This window comes from Poecile atricapillus, chromosome 8 (assembly GCF_030490865.1).
Source record: "Poecile atricapillus isolate bPoeAtr1 chromosome 8, bPoeAtr1.hap1, whole genome shotgun sequence".
Classification (NCBI taxonomy): Eukaryota; Metazoa; Chordata; class Aves; order Passeriformes; family Paridae; genus Poecile; species Poecile atricapillus.
Window position 1 is genome coordinate 17,060,070 of NC_081256.1, and position 14,945 is coordinate 17,075,014.

Consider the following 14,945-nt stretch of genomic DNA (forward strand, 5'->3'; position numbering starts at 1 on the left):
TTGGGAACACAGGCACCAAAGCAGCTGCCCAATAAACCCAAGGCAGAGGCACTGAAAGCCTGGCTGTTTTCTGGCACCAGCTTAGCTGTCATACAGACTCCTCTTGAACATCAGTTTCCTAAGTAAAAATCAGGGCCCACAGGGCTTCCTTTCTTGATAGGTGTTGCTCCACTCATCCAGCTGATGCCAGGACAGATACAGCACACACAACCAGCAATTCCCTCATCTTTTCCAACAGAGCACATTAGAGCAGAAGCCCTGCCTCACCTCTCACAATCAGCTAAGCTGGGCTTCATTGATAAGGCTGTGCCCTTAAAAAAGAGCCGTGCCCTTCCACATTCAGGACTCATCACCTCTTGCTGTGAGCACAAGAGCCCAGACTTGTAAGGATTGCTCATGCCAGGGGAGGTCCACAGATGCTGAGGAGCTTTCTAGTAAATCCAGCCCTGATGGCAAAGGAAAGGGCTTGCAGAGAAGTTACAGGAATGTATTCCTCCTGCATTAGTCAACATATACGAATACATCCTCTTGCTTCATTAAATTTTAATTGGAGTACACATGAATAGGCTTCACTGGTTATTTAATCAAAGGGAGTCTGATTACAAGGTGCTCACATGAAAAGCTAGAAAGCAACATCCTTCCTCGCTTTTCTTTTGGATTTTTTTAGGCATCCATTGTCAATTTCTTCAGGTCAGTTGACATTTTAGGGCTGCTGCAAAGAACCATGAAAAAGCAGCCATAAAGAGTAAATAAAGCACTTTGAAGGGAAACAGGACACAGATCATTAGCCCTGCATTCCTCTTTATTATCCAGACAAAAATTAAATGCAAATCCCAGAGCAGATGTTGCATTAGCGAGCTGATCAGCAGTGCTAAACACAAGGATGGTTTTGCTGATGTGTGTCATGCACGTGTGGCTGGACTGTCCGGAGTTTTATTATTTTAAATGTCTTTAAGTGTCTGAAACCACAGCAGATCTGAACCTATAAAAAATCCTACTCATAAACTTTGGGATTTCCTCAGTAATCGCATTCTCTGCAACACAGATGCTTATTTGTTCACACATGCTTTCCCTGAGGTTAGAGAAACTTTGCATGTACTTTCTTGCCTGCCTGGAACAACCATCTCCCAAACTTCTTCCTCACTAAAACCACGAGCTGTATGACCAGATCCTCAACTTTCATAAAATCCATACAGTTGACAGAGCTTGAATTGACTTACAGCAGTTTGCACTGGCTGAAAAATCTACCAGCAAAGCAGCTCCAGTTGCACAAGGCACAGCTGGGGATGGGAGCTCAGTGCCTGACTGCGTGAGAAATAAAAAGCAGTTATGTTGTTATGCACACCTCTGTTTGCTAAGTGAATCAACAAAAACAACCAAAAACAGACAAGGCAAAAATCAAAAAAAACTTTGAGCAATTTAAAACCACAACAGACAACTTACTGGCCTGCTCCTGCACACTTGCTCAGAAGTGTATATATTCTGTACAGTGACAGGTTCTGGCAGCCAGGGACTGACACACTTTCTATGGCAATGCCCTAATATTAGAAAAATTTGGTCATAAGCTAAAAATGTTACAGAAATAGCATAGGATCATAAGTTACGAGCTGAGTCAGAACTCTATCTGCTACTTGACTTTTATACTATTTTATTCTTTTTTAAAAAAAGCCCATCATGCTGTGGCTTTTGTTTTTTTTAAAAAAAGTTTGCTGCTGCCATCACTTATGAAGAAGAATGAGCCTTTGTCGAGGGGGAAGGGAATATTTTAAAATGACAAAAATCAATCTGCAAGGAAGCAAAGGACACAGATCCCCTCATATACCACAGCCCTGTGTGTAGTAAGCCCTTCACTAACACCACAGCCCCTCTGAGTGCCAGTTCTGGAGGGCAAGGGGCTGCCTCTTCATCAGGTACGTGCAAGGACTCCTCCATCAGAACTCCAGGGATGTTGATAGGATTGTACACAGTAGTACAGTGCCCTAATTCCCAGGAATCCTGGGTGTACAATGCAGTCTCCTGCATAAAAGCATTTTATTTGCACTCTGTACTTGTAAATCACTGGTAAATAATTAACAGACAGCGTAAGTATGTAACAGAACTGAGTCACAGGTGTTAGCAAAGGAAAACTGCTATAAATGGATATGTCACAGCAATAAACCACCTGTTCACCTGTTGGGTGCTGGAGGAATTAAACAATTCAGTTTTCGTAAATTAACCCCTGACACCCAGAACCTTACTAGAAAGCCCATCCATATTCCTTATCTGCTATTTATGACCATGCCTTTTCCTCCTTTCACAGTTTGGACAGTCTTTAAATGAAGAAACAATTAAGTTTCCCAGGCTTCTGATTGCTGGGTAGAGCTGTGGGGGGTCACACACATTCATTCATCCCAGGGAGGGAAGGGAAGGGGAGATGGGAGCAAGAACCCTTGCCCAGCATCCCACTGGGAGCTGCCAGACTTGCTGGCTGCAGCAGCAGGAAAGGATTTCTCAAGTATGAACACACAAATGTAGCACAGGAGGAAACCACCCTTGTTCCACATCTCCTCTTTAGTTTCTCCCTCCTTCCAGCTGCCCCTCACATCCTACAGGTTGTTTCTGCAAACAGCCCAGGAGATATTCTTTCCCTACTTGTAGCAGGAAGGCAGAGGAGCACAAATCCTCCTGCCAGGCATGACACTGCAAAGAACTGCCATGAGGGCTCTCCATGCTCCTTAGATCACCAAAGTTATTTGGTATCACAATATTTCAGCCCCAAATACGCAGCTGCTAGAAGGGCAGGAGGCAGAAGCCTGCTAAAACAACCAGGAATGGAAAAAGCAAAAGTCTTCAGAGAAAAGTGAATGACCAAAAGCTGCTCAATCCAAGGCAGTGCACTGAGGAAAGTAAATCATCAGTTTCTCACTATTTGCTGTGGGTCCCTCAGAAAACACACAGATCCTCTGCCACATCTGCAGCTCTGCTTGGAAACAAAACCCAAAAAGGACCTTTTTTGACAACAACTTCAAAATGTTTAAGCTCATTTCACCATGTTTGGTTTGATTTTGAATACAGTAACACACAAGCAATGAATTCTTTTTTTTTTTTTCAAAGTACAGCTCCCATAAGCTAAAAAAGTAAACGGGACTGCTTTGCTTCCTGGGGTATGGAACTGGAACATTTTTCTAGCACCTAATAAAACATTGTTTGGTTGATACTAACCATTAAAATATGTGTTTCAAGTCATGTAATGTTCCCTGTGAAATTTGCCTTTTTGCTCCATGAAAAAAAGGGCACTGAAAGGAATTCTGCAGCCATAAGGATCTCACTTAATTCATGGAAGTATCATTTTAAAAGCCTCACAACGTGATCAAAGCACTGTTGAGAACAGATGTTCCAGGGTTTACAAATTCCAGTGTAAGTATTTTTTATTACATTTATCACTGCTAAATTCTTTCAGCCATATTTTTCCCCACAAGAAGCATGCAGGCACTTTCCTCCTCGGGGAGGACATGCTCACATGTGGAGTGGTCTCCAGCCACAGACCCTCTCCTCCCAGCATCCCTCCCCATCCACAGTGAGGAGAGCTGTGTCATCAGCAGCTACAGTGGTAGCTAGACCCTAGCAAAGCTGGGCATGGTATTCCCCACTTCACAAGGGGAATTTAATGTAGGAATCCTTGTGTCAGACTCTGTCTCTCAACCCTTCACACAGACTACTGTCACAGAAAAGTCATTGCTCCACTACCCTGTGGAGTAGTAACCAGGGTAACTGGTACTGTAAGTACCCTAAGTGTACAGTAACTGTACACCAGAGTACAGCCTAGAGCCCTCCATAGAATGTCTTTTTGTTACCAGGGCACACACCATCATCATCCCTCCAGGCCACAGCAGGCCACCACTGTCCTGACAAGCTCTGAGCAACCTCATCCCACCTTAAAGCCAACCCTGCTTTGAGCCAGGAGCTGCACAAAAGACCTGCATGACCCTTTCTACCTAACATCTTGGATGATTATAGATCTCGAGTAGAAGCCACATGGAAATGCCCTCGGCCATGCCAACACCCCAGGAAAACACCCTCCCTGGTCCCTCAGCTGCTTCCATGGATGTGGAACCCTCTGGCTGTGCACAGGAGCCAGAAGGGTGCTTCCCTGGCCGTAGCAGAAGGTACTCAGCACTGCCCAGATACAAGGCCAAATGAAAGCAGGAGATGCTCAGGTGCCTCAGGGGCTACTAAAGCCAGATGAGCTGAGCTAGAAGGAGCAACAACAGGGAGTTGCAGGGCTGTGCAGGAACCTGCTTGTTCCTAAGACAGCAGCAATGAGTCCCCATTCCTGGACATGATCATGGCGGCAGAGAGCACATATTTCAACTGCAATTCAAATCACAGTCAAATTTCCACCAAGAGCAAAGTTCCCACAAAGTTTAGCTCTCCACAGTCAGTTTCTGTGTATTCAGTCTCGGGAACATCACCAAGTTCTCTGTTGACAGAAAGTCTAAACACCATGCAGTGCTGGGCAGTTTCATGAGAGTGAGCTGTGTACCAACAAGAGACTCACAACCACCCCAGAATCTGAAACATAAATTTATCTCTGAATAACATTGGGTTTTTTACCCCTTTCAAAAAAAAAGGGATCTGAAACAACCAGCTCCTTTCAAATTTCATACATTCGCAGAAGAGGGTGTTTGTGAAGAGGACCCCACAAGGACATCACTTCTCTAATATGTGCCCAATTTAGTTTCACCTGTCTCCATGTGCTCCCTTCCCAATTCCTACAACCTGCTTGCACATCCTGTTTCACTATGAACAACAAGCTTCTTCCTTGGGGCAGCAGCACTCCCTTCACTTCTCACAGTGAGCTTAGACACCAGTCAAAATGGGAGCAAAAACACCAGACAAGTTTACCTGTCTTGCTTATCCAGACTGTGAGCCCAATCAAGGCATCACCAGAGCTGTGGCAGACCCTCACCCTGGGCTTTGGGTTCCACCAAAATGACAGAGCAACAGGCCCACTGTTAAGTCATCCATCAAGATAGAAGAGTGGCCTCTGGATAAAGCAGCACAAGGCAAAGAAGGTCTCCCAGAACAAGGAAAAATGAGGAAAATACTTGAGAGGAGAGACAGCAAGGTTACAGTGACAGGAAGGATACTGAAGGTGAGCACAAATCTGGGGAACAAGGACAATTCAAGCAAAGGCTGAAGGATGTTGGAAGAGCAAACACAAACAAAAAGAGGATCTACCAGCAAAGGAATCACAAGCAACCACAGCAACAGTCTTCCTCTTGCCAATTCCATGTGCTTTTCTTGATGGACATCCTAGTGTAAGGACTTCATGTGTTGTTGAAAACTCATTTACTTCTTCATTTATGAGGTACAACTTTGTACCTTAAGTACACACAAAAAATGTGCTGAAAATTTAAACACTCACACAAAATCTTGCCATGCTGGCAACAGAAACTTTGTATGTGCACGGGCAAGTGCTGGCACACAAACACGTGCATTCACACCTATGCTACAGCTTTTCAGCAAAAGGACTGCTCCCCTAAGAGTCTTCAGAATGAGAAAAGAAAGGAGGAGGGGTCTACAGCACCGTCACAGACAGGCCAAGCTCCTCTGCTCCAGCCTCAGAGACAGCCAGCACTGATATCAAAGTCTGTTTTCCTGCAGGTCCTGTCCAGTCCTTCCCCTCATGTGTGGGAAAATGATCCCATCCTGCACTGCACCCTGGGCTGCAGCCACCTCTGGAGTGTGAGTCTGGGCCAGCCCTGCCCTTGCACTGCCTCAGTGACAGTGCCATCAGCCACGGACAAAGGACAGGATCTTCAGAGCCCAGGATGCAATGAGGGAATTTTAAAAGGGCACTCCAGTTGGCATCAGAATTTAACTGAATTGTTCTCCTGAGTTATTAACATCACAGCCCTGCTCTAGACCCAAGTCTGTTTTGTTATCTTGCCTCCCCACTCCAAGTGAATCTTTTGGGTGATTTTAAGAAAAAGGCGGTGACCAATTCTCCGGCCTTCTGATTTAAACACTAAAAGAGAAAAAATATTCCTACATTGCTTCCCTCTTGTTTTTCTAAATAAAAATAATGTATAGCCCTAACTGGATAATAAATATGCTCAAAAGCTGTCCTTAAGTAAAAGCTTTTGATAACAAATTGCCTGTGCTAACCGCTATTTTACTGTTGAATTTTTTATTGTTGCTTAAGCACTGCAATTATGCTAATAAGCCTGAGAGGATGGTACACTAAAGCATTGAATGTGACAGATATAATACTCAATAAAATGTTAATCTTACCTGAAAATTGGAATCAAACAGCCTTATTAGTATTTATGGATATGGCACCTCCAACATGTTTCTCTTAAGAGGAATATATATATGCAATAGATATTTCCAAATATACCCTACTATTTCTCATGCCTCCACAGAATTTAATTCCAGGTGGCTATTACCCCTGCTGCTAATTGCCAGTCCCTTTTGGAATAAGAAAAGAGTGTGCTGCTTTCTGGGACATGCAAAACTCCTGCACATTGGAGAGCTTTTCCTTTGCCACCTGGAGGATGGCAGCTGTCTGTGGGGATGGGGACAGCTGTCCCCACCTCTCAGCACGGCCACCAGGCTTGTGAGGGTGTGGCACCACACAACAAAGGCTCTGCTCTGCCACCCTCTTAGGTGTTTTCCCCATATCCTCACCTCTTATGTGCAAGGCAGGTAAATCCAGCAAAGGGTTCAGTTATTTACAGGTGCTAGAGAAATGACATCTGGATTTTAAGATGGGCCTAAAGACAAATTTATTTCTTTTACTCTAAAACATTTCAGCTGGTGATAACAGGGAACCAGACCCATCCACTTCACTGCAAGTTCCAGCACTGCTGGTTGGGACCAAGAGCTGTGGAGCTGCTGCAGGGGTCCGGCATGGAGGTACTCTGTAGATGACTTCCCACAAGCTGCATTGCTTTTTGCACCTTTATTTCACCACCTAGTCCCAGTCTGCTTTCTCAATTGATGGCATAGTTTTTTTGTAGGCTTTTTCTAGAGAGATTTTTGGGCAAACCCATGGGTTTCAGATGCAGCCTCAGGGCTCCACCGCCATGAACTTCCTGTGAATAAAATTAAAGTGGTATTTAGCACCTTGACTTTCTCATCTACAGAAGGAAGAAAAAATAAACTCAGAAGAGCCACATGCTTCAGACAAACTATACTTACATTTTTGAGCAGGGTCTAAAGAGCCCATTTGTACACAATGGACTGTGTAGTTTTCAAGTGCTGCAGATTAATGCCCAAATAGCAGCTGCTGGTTTCCAGCTTCGCTCCTCATGCTGCTCTCATCCACAGGAGTCAATTCTGCTGACATCAATAACCACCGTGATATTTCCTGATAGTAAAGCGAGATCCTTACCACTGGATAATGCACGCTCTATGGTGGCAAACACTAGGTGGGAGATATCTAGGAATTCTTTTCATGAATAGTCACAGCAGGGAAAACGCAACTGTGAAATCTGGGACTCCCAAAAGGCTCAGAGATCACAGCAGGTGACACAGGACACAACTCAAAATACCTTGCACTGGCTTGCACTGAAGGCAAGGATGCAGTGCAGGGATGGGAACAGGGTGGCTTTGCAGGACAGAGCTTAGAGCAGCTCCACAAACCCTCATCTGCATTGCAAGGAGCACAGCACTTGGAAAAAAAAAAAAATCAGTTGCTAAATCAAGGGAATCTACCAATTGACTGAGCTGGCACCTCAAAGAGCCAGGAGATGCATCCAGGGCTCCTCCACCCCAAGCAAGCCCCAGCACGAGATGCCAGACACCGAATTTCAGGAGCAGACAACTGAACCAGGCACACAAAGTGCTGCAGGACCCTGTAGCCACTCCCATAGAGGTGGCAGAACTCATCCCTGCCATGTTAAGTGAGTCTTGCCATTATTTTCAACCCTGCAGGGAAATCTAAATTGAACTTTGGCATATTGCTTTCTTCTGCAGCAATTCTCGAATGTTAACTCCAGTCCTGACAGGCATATTAATGGACTATTCTTTGCAAATAATCTTACCCTGACCAGTCCAAAAGGTCAGAACCATGAAAAAGAATAACAATTTTTTAAAAAAGCACAAAGCTGGAAAACCATCACTACCATTGGCACAACCCCTCAACTTATTAACTGTCCTTGCAACAAGGTGAATTGCAAGGTCTTGGATTTATTTGATTGATTGAGATCAAAAGATCATGGGGGAACACAGTAAATTGTATCTTTCCATGAACACATTTTGCTTTCAAGATCTGAGCAGATAGTTGCAGGAATTGAAAAGCTCAAGAGGAAGAAAAAAAAGAAAAGAGAAAAAATAAAAGAGCATGTACAAAGGTGACTTCAAAAAGGCATCCCTTATTTTCTTCTTGATACCACCTGCATTTCTTAGAGCTATTTGCAAGTTTCTTCCATGTCCCCATACCCCTGAGACACAACAGCTTATCTCTGCTATGCAGAAGACGATAAGGAACAATAAGACACTGGTGTAACTCCAGAGCAGACACCAGTGTTTGCTGACATTATGGATGAAATGCAAATTTTAGAGAAACCAAAGTCCAACAAGAGGTTGAAGAACTTCCCATTGAAATCCAGATGTCCTACAAGACCGGTATCTCACTGATCTTCCTAACTGGACCAAGGAAGACAAAGCACCTGAACACCCCCTGGTCATACGATGGCTTGGAGGCTGCCTGAGCCCAGGTTCCATTTGTCATTGGCAGCTCCCAGGAAAGGGATGAAGGAGGAAGAAGCAAGGGAACTAAAGGGGCAGCTATCTTCAGGACTTAATTTCAAGACCTAGCTGGTGAGCCATCATTTTTAAACTCAGGAAAAGCCTGCTGTGTTTGCTGTCAAGACAAGACAAAGAAACACAATGGAGAACATAAACAGAAGAGCAAGAGAAGAAAAATTCAACTCTCCTCCACTTCATCAGCCCTAGAAAAAGAGAGGAAAAGTAATCACTCGATTCCTTTCTCTGTGTTTCACATGATATTTGTGTTTTGCTCAGTATACCTATATTGGTAGCATTGTGTTCTCGTGTCACAAAAAAGCAGGTGAGATTACACTCCTGAAAGAGTAAGTCCCTTACATGGACCATGGAAGAGACCCAAACTCTCAGAGACTTAATACCAAGGAGCCAGAATTGATACAACTTCCTGTTTTTACCACAAGTTTGCACTGCATGCCAACAACAGATGATTAAACCTCTTCTTTCCCCTGATCTTATGCTTCCATCCAGAATAACATCATTCAGGTAACAAAGTCACTGAGCACCAGCGTTAATTGCCACTGCATCAATTCTTCACCTAACCATACAGTTCATTCTGCACAGATACACTCTGCTTTGTCTTTCACCTTATCAGCTTTGAATAAGGTTGTTAAGATAAGAATTTCACACATTCCCATTTCTAATCATCAGTAGGACTCTCCAGAAGTCACCTAGACTATTTTTCCACCAATGGAAGGATCGGTTCTCCTAAAAGCACATCTGCTACTGCTCTTCCAACTTGTTCTTGAACCTCTCCATGACTGAAACTGCCTAACTTCCTGGGGAGATCCACTCCAGCATTCACCTATCCTTAATGCAGATCATTCATTGACACACCTCAGCTAAATTTCCTTGCTGCAACTTAAGTTTATAATTCATTTTATTTGCAGTGGACAGATTTAGTTTATTCCCTCTCTCCATGACAAATTCACTATTTCCAAAATTTACAAGTTGGGGCAATGCTGCTTGTCCTCTCTTTGCCCATTCTGCTTCTGCTCACAGCACATTCTCAACCTCTGCATGTGTATGTGTCTCCTTACCCCAAGAGAGCAGGCACTTGGATATCACAAGGCTGTTTCAGGGGAAGATGCTTGCTTCCAAAGGCTGATGCATTCAGGCACACACAGTTACAAAGCACTCTGAAACGAGAAAAAAAGAGATTTGTCTTCAGGATGGCAGGAAGAGTCCAGTCCAGCAGTAAAGGAAAAACCATCAACTCTGAAATGCAATTTTCCCCACCCCATTATTTAGCATGCAAAGAGATCTTCAAAAGCAACATCACTGACTGTAGATAAATCATGCACCACCACTTGGAGTTGGCCACATTTTTTCTGGCAATCACCATAAGGGTTTGATAATTTTGTGTTGTAGGAAACAAAGTGTTCATGGACTTTGCAGAAAGTTCTGCCAAGGTATAAGCAATACACAGCGCATGTCAAAATCAGATGGCTCTGAGTCCAAAGCTTTAATATCTGTGACAGAGGACAAATTTTAATATTACCACTGGTGACTTTATTTACAGTTCCCTGAAACCAACAGAGAAAAGATTTCCAGTCTGCTCTGAGATTTAAATGTGTGTAATTATGGGATAGATCCAGAAGGTAAAAGTCAGGTCTGATGAATGGCTGTTGTATTCACAACATACTCTGTACCTCCTGATTCAGTATGTTCTACCTAGCAAAATGAAATCTCGCACAAACCCAAGTGTTTGGTGACAATGTAGAAAGGTAAAGAAAGGATTTGCATGAACAGTGTTCAGAAACACAGGGGAGAGTTCTGAACGACAAAAACATCCCAAATTTCATGCAAGGTAACAGTAACAAGGGAGAGCAGCAATGATACATTTGCTGCCCTACTTCTGGAGGCTCTTGGAAAAACAGTTAGATGGTAGCAAACAATTTGCAAGAGCAGCACCTTTCAGCAGTAAATCACCTTTTCCACCCCAGCTCATCTGAATTCCTGTCTCCCCTCAGCAGGAGCTGCTCCTGCCCCCAAAGGATCAAGTAGCTTTGTAACAAATATGCCTTTTCCGATGGCTGAAGCCAAGAAACACTCAATTTGACACTTGCTGTGAAAAAAAGATGCTTCTTGCACATCTAAGGATGTAGCAATGCAAGAACTCAGTGTCTTGTCTTTTGCATGGCTCATCCACCTGACTGTACCTTTGGCTACCACACTTTGTCCATCTCCAAGTTTCTGCTTGGGATGTTTTTTTTCATCCTTTGTAATCCTACCAGCTGTCCTGGGCTTTTGCTTTCCTTCATCACTTGCACTCTTAGCAATGCCAACACTTACAGCCAGCCAGCCCAACTGCTGTCAGCACAGGAAGGTGACACACTCCTGTTTAGCACTGATTGGATAGCAGAAGTGCTGTTTCCAAGGCTAAAGAGGAATATCTACCCCAATAATGTCCCTAAAGCAGCACATAGCTGAGGAGACTGAGCAACAAATGCCTGAAGGTGAAAAACTCAAAGTAATCTCAAAACGTATGTTGGACAACTGATAAAAGACTCTAAATGCATACCCAACTTTAAGGGTGAAAGCAGCTCCAAGGACTTCAACAAGATCATCTGCAGCTTCAGACACGTTACCTCCCAAAACACTAGTGAGATAAGGATGTTTAGCAAGGGATAGAGATATGAGGAATGCTTCCACCAAGAAAATACACCCATTTCTACAGCTGAATTACGACAGCTGTTGAAAACCATGGAGTAGCATTGAATGGCAGCCCCGGACAGGGAGCCAAGACAACTACCACATGCAATTGAAACTGCCAAGGGATTAAGTTAGGTCAAATGTAATTACACAAATTGGATCCTGGCCAGAGTACTGGCTTATTCAAGAAAATTAAAAGAGGTGTTCAAAAGTTTCAGAGATTGAGTCCTCCTCCTGTTAATTATTTGGTGAGTCAGTCAGTGAAGTCTCAGTATTCTGGGAGGCCATCCGAAAAAGGGGAAAAAATGAGGCATAAACTTGAAAGGCATTAGAAGCGATTAGCAAAAGCCTTTGTTCTCCATGGCAATCCTGGCTGCACCAGTGCGCGAAAGCCTTTCATGTCCATGCTGAAAAGTGGCCTCAGTTCCTTTGATACTTCTGGGAGGAAGCATTTAAATTTACAAATATCCCACTGACAGAAGTTACAGACAACAGTCGAGGAACTCCTGCATAACTTAGCCAGATCATAACAAGCTCTCATGCAGGGAGTACTCCTGCTGAAGGGAGGAATGACAAGACACAAAGAAGTTCGCTGACACCTGGAGCAATGTCCACTCTACATACTAGTGGTGTATGAAAGCCAAGTCATGTCAAAAAGGGAGGTTACAGCCATGTGGGACAGTGGCTTCCTCTCCCTCATTCAGTTTTCAGAAGTGGGAGAGCATGCAAGGCAGGCAGTGGTAAGGAGACCAGAAAGGAAGCTTTGTGGTCTGGCAGCTGAGCGTCACTTGGAAAGATTAGATCCTGTTTATGCCTCTGCCATAAACCTTCTGAACGATAAGAGCAAAGTCACATATATCAAATTTTCCCACATATTTATTGCTGTGACTTTTGTGGCTGAATAAAGATGCAGAAGGACTACGTCCAGAAGAGACAAGAGCTAGCAGGCAGGGATTGAGATTCTGTGTTCAACCTTTAATCAAGACTTGTACTATAACCACGTACAGCACTACAAAACACAGTGTTCTGGAAAAACAGGCCTTGTAAGTCTCAGTTTTGGCACCTGAAAGAAGTAGATGCCTATGCTACCTCTGTTTCTGGGAGTCATCATTAGAGATACACTCATTGCTGTCTTTGAAGCAGTTGGATGCGACAGCAAAAGCAGTATGGAATTGGAGATTAACCTTTTTTGGGTAGCTTATTCAGTGCAACGTACAGATGATGCACATGAAACAAACCATCTTTTGACTGACATGAAAAAAAACAGAGAGATGAAATAACTATCTTCTCAACAAGTGCCATACACGAGGCATGTCAAGTGACATGGCTTCATCTCACAGTGACAGCAGGTGAACAGGCAACTGAAGCCTCTGCCATATTGATTTAGTGTGCTTTTTTTCTTTTTTCCCTTTAACTTTTCATAAAACAAGCCAGGGAAAGGCAGACATTTCACAGCACAGATTGGTGCAATTTGTATTAATGGCCCAAGCATGGATGCAAGCAGCAGCTTGCTTCTCTTTGTGTGGAACAATCAATGGGGACAAGTCTGGTGGGACAACTGCTACCACAGCACACCTTGCCCCAGCCCAGCAACACGTCCTCCTCCAGCGGCTTCGCAACAAGCAGGGCAAGAACTAAGAACACAGGAAAAAAGCTCTGCTGTTTTGCCATGCTGTGCAAAATCCAGGGGCAAGCAAATGTGGAAAGAGGTTGCATTCTGTGCTGACCACACACAAGCTGTTATTCTTCCAAAAGGTAGTCAAGTGCTCTTCCAGGTAGCAAAAGCACAAATAGCCCAAATTCCTCATGCCTGGCACTCCTCTGACAAGGTAATCACTCCCTTGGAGTCCTCAGGCACCACACAGATGACAAAGACATAGATTTCTTTTGCAAATAGGATCGAAACAGCATGGCAGCTCTTCCCATTCTTCCCCAACACCTTCCAATAAGCCTTCTCTGAAGCAGGTCCAATGCTTGCACTGGGAAGACGCACAGAAAAAGGCAGGTCAGAGCCAGAGCCATGACATGACCAGTGCCACATGTGAGCACCACCACACGTCAGGGGAAAGCACAGCACAGTGATGGGACACACGCTACAAAAAAATAGATTTTTCAGCACAAAACAGGGCAGCCTGAAGGGTTTCATGCCAAAGAGGGACCTACTGCCATGCTGGCCAGGGTGTGCAGGGGGACATCCCCCTGTGGCAGCAGCGGTGATTAACCAGTACTGATAACGGCCTCCAGTGCCTGAACAAAGCACGAGGAAACAGCACAGCAAGGACTAATGCCAAGTGGCAATAAAGACAGAGGCAGGGCTGTTGTTCAAATACAATTTTTTATTTTTTTTTATTTTTTGCCTAGGTTACTTGTTGTTAAAAAAAAAAAGGTTCTGCATGCAGGGACATCCTGTTCACTATATTAAATTAAAGGGATGATTCAAGAGGGAACAGCTTTCAGCAGGCAGTGGGGGGAAAATCAATTTCAGGTTGCTATGGACAACTGGGCTGTCTCCTGTAAAACAGAATCGGATTCGGCTCTACAAACCTGAACACTAAACATTCCCTCAAATACAACACACACACGCTCACTAAATTAATGAATACAATAAAATACAGACTTGTGTCATCTCCCAGGTTTTTTGGCCAAATGAAGGATGTGCTCAAATCTGCTAATTGCCACTACATACAGGACTGGAGTTAGGCTCAGTGGTGGCTCTCTGATTGCCAGTCCAATACTCACTTACAGGGGAAAAGCCTTCTAGCCAAATAAACCAGAGCAGATTCACCTTGCTCTGGGCCCTTCCCTGGGCTCTGGGCTTGCAGTGGGATCTAAAACCCTGCACTGCTGATCCAAGCTACTGAAGAACTCACCTAGAAGCGACAGCAAAAACTCAGCCTGGGGCTCTCAAGCATGTCCTGGCTGATACTGGACAAAGGCAATTTAACCTGCCCTGGTCCTTGAATAGCCCAGATAGAAACAATGCCCTCCACCTGAGCAGCTGACCTATGGTCACAGCTGCAGTAGCAGCCTCACATGGAGGGACCACTGGGGACAACATGGTGGCCACAGTCCAACTCCAACATGGTATCCTCTCCCCATGTTTTGCACTGAAATAATTTCAAACAGGTTTTAAGAACCTTCTCCACTCCCTGCAGGAAGAAAAGCCTTGGTGAGAGAGACTGGAGCGGAGATGAGGCATCTGATTCTGTGTCCTTTCCCAGTAGCTGTTAAGAAATCAAAGAAATCCATCGAGATCAATCTCTCCATGAAGGCAACAGGAAACATTCCTATCCCATGATACTGTAAGTCTTATGGAGCAGTTAATGATTTTCCAATTAAATGTACCATCAAAATATAAGATTTTATTAGCAAAATCAATGATGTGTGCAGAGACAGTCCCACATGTGTCTTAAAAAAAAAAGTCTATGAATAAACCTGACAGGAATAAAGAACATTGTGCAATTATTACAGCTGTTTTACAGGATTCTCTAATCATGACAGCCCATACTTCTGGTAAA

General features: G+C 44.0%; 1 protein-coding gene across 21 annotated transcripts in view; it reads right to left on the minus strand.

Moving 5' to 3' along the window:
• LPP (LIM domain containing preferred translocation partner in lipoma) overlaps positions 1-14,945 on the minus strand; it is a 315,569-nt gene that overhangs the window by 244,807 nt on the left and 55,817 nt on the right. For 19 of the 21 annotated variants that reach the window (XM_058844348.1, XM_058844351.1, XM_058844340.1 and 16 more), the window contains one exon: positions 9,813-9,911. The gene's annotated coding sequence lies outside the window, so the exon portion shown is untranslated. Of the gene's footprint in view, positions 1-9,812; positions 9,912-11,296; positions 11,357-14,945 lie in introns of those variants that run through there. The other 2 variants (XM_058844356.1, XM_058844355.1) reach the window with 2 other exon arrangements.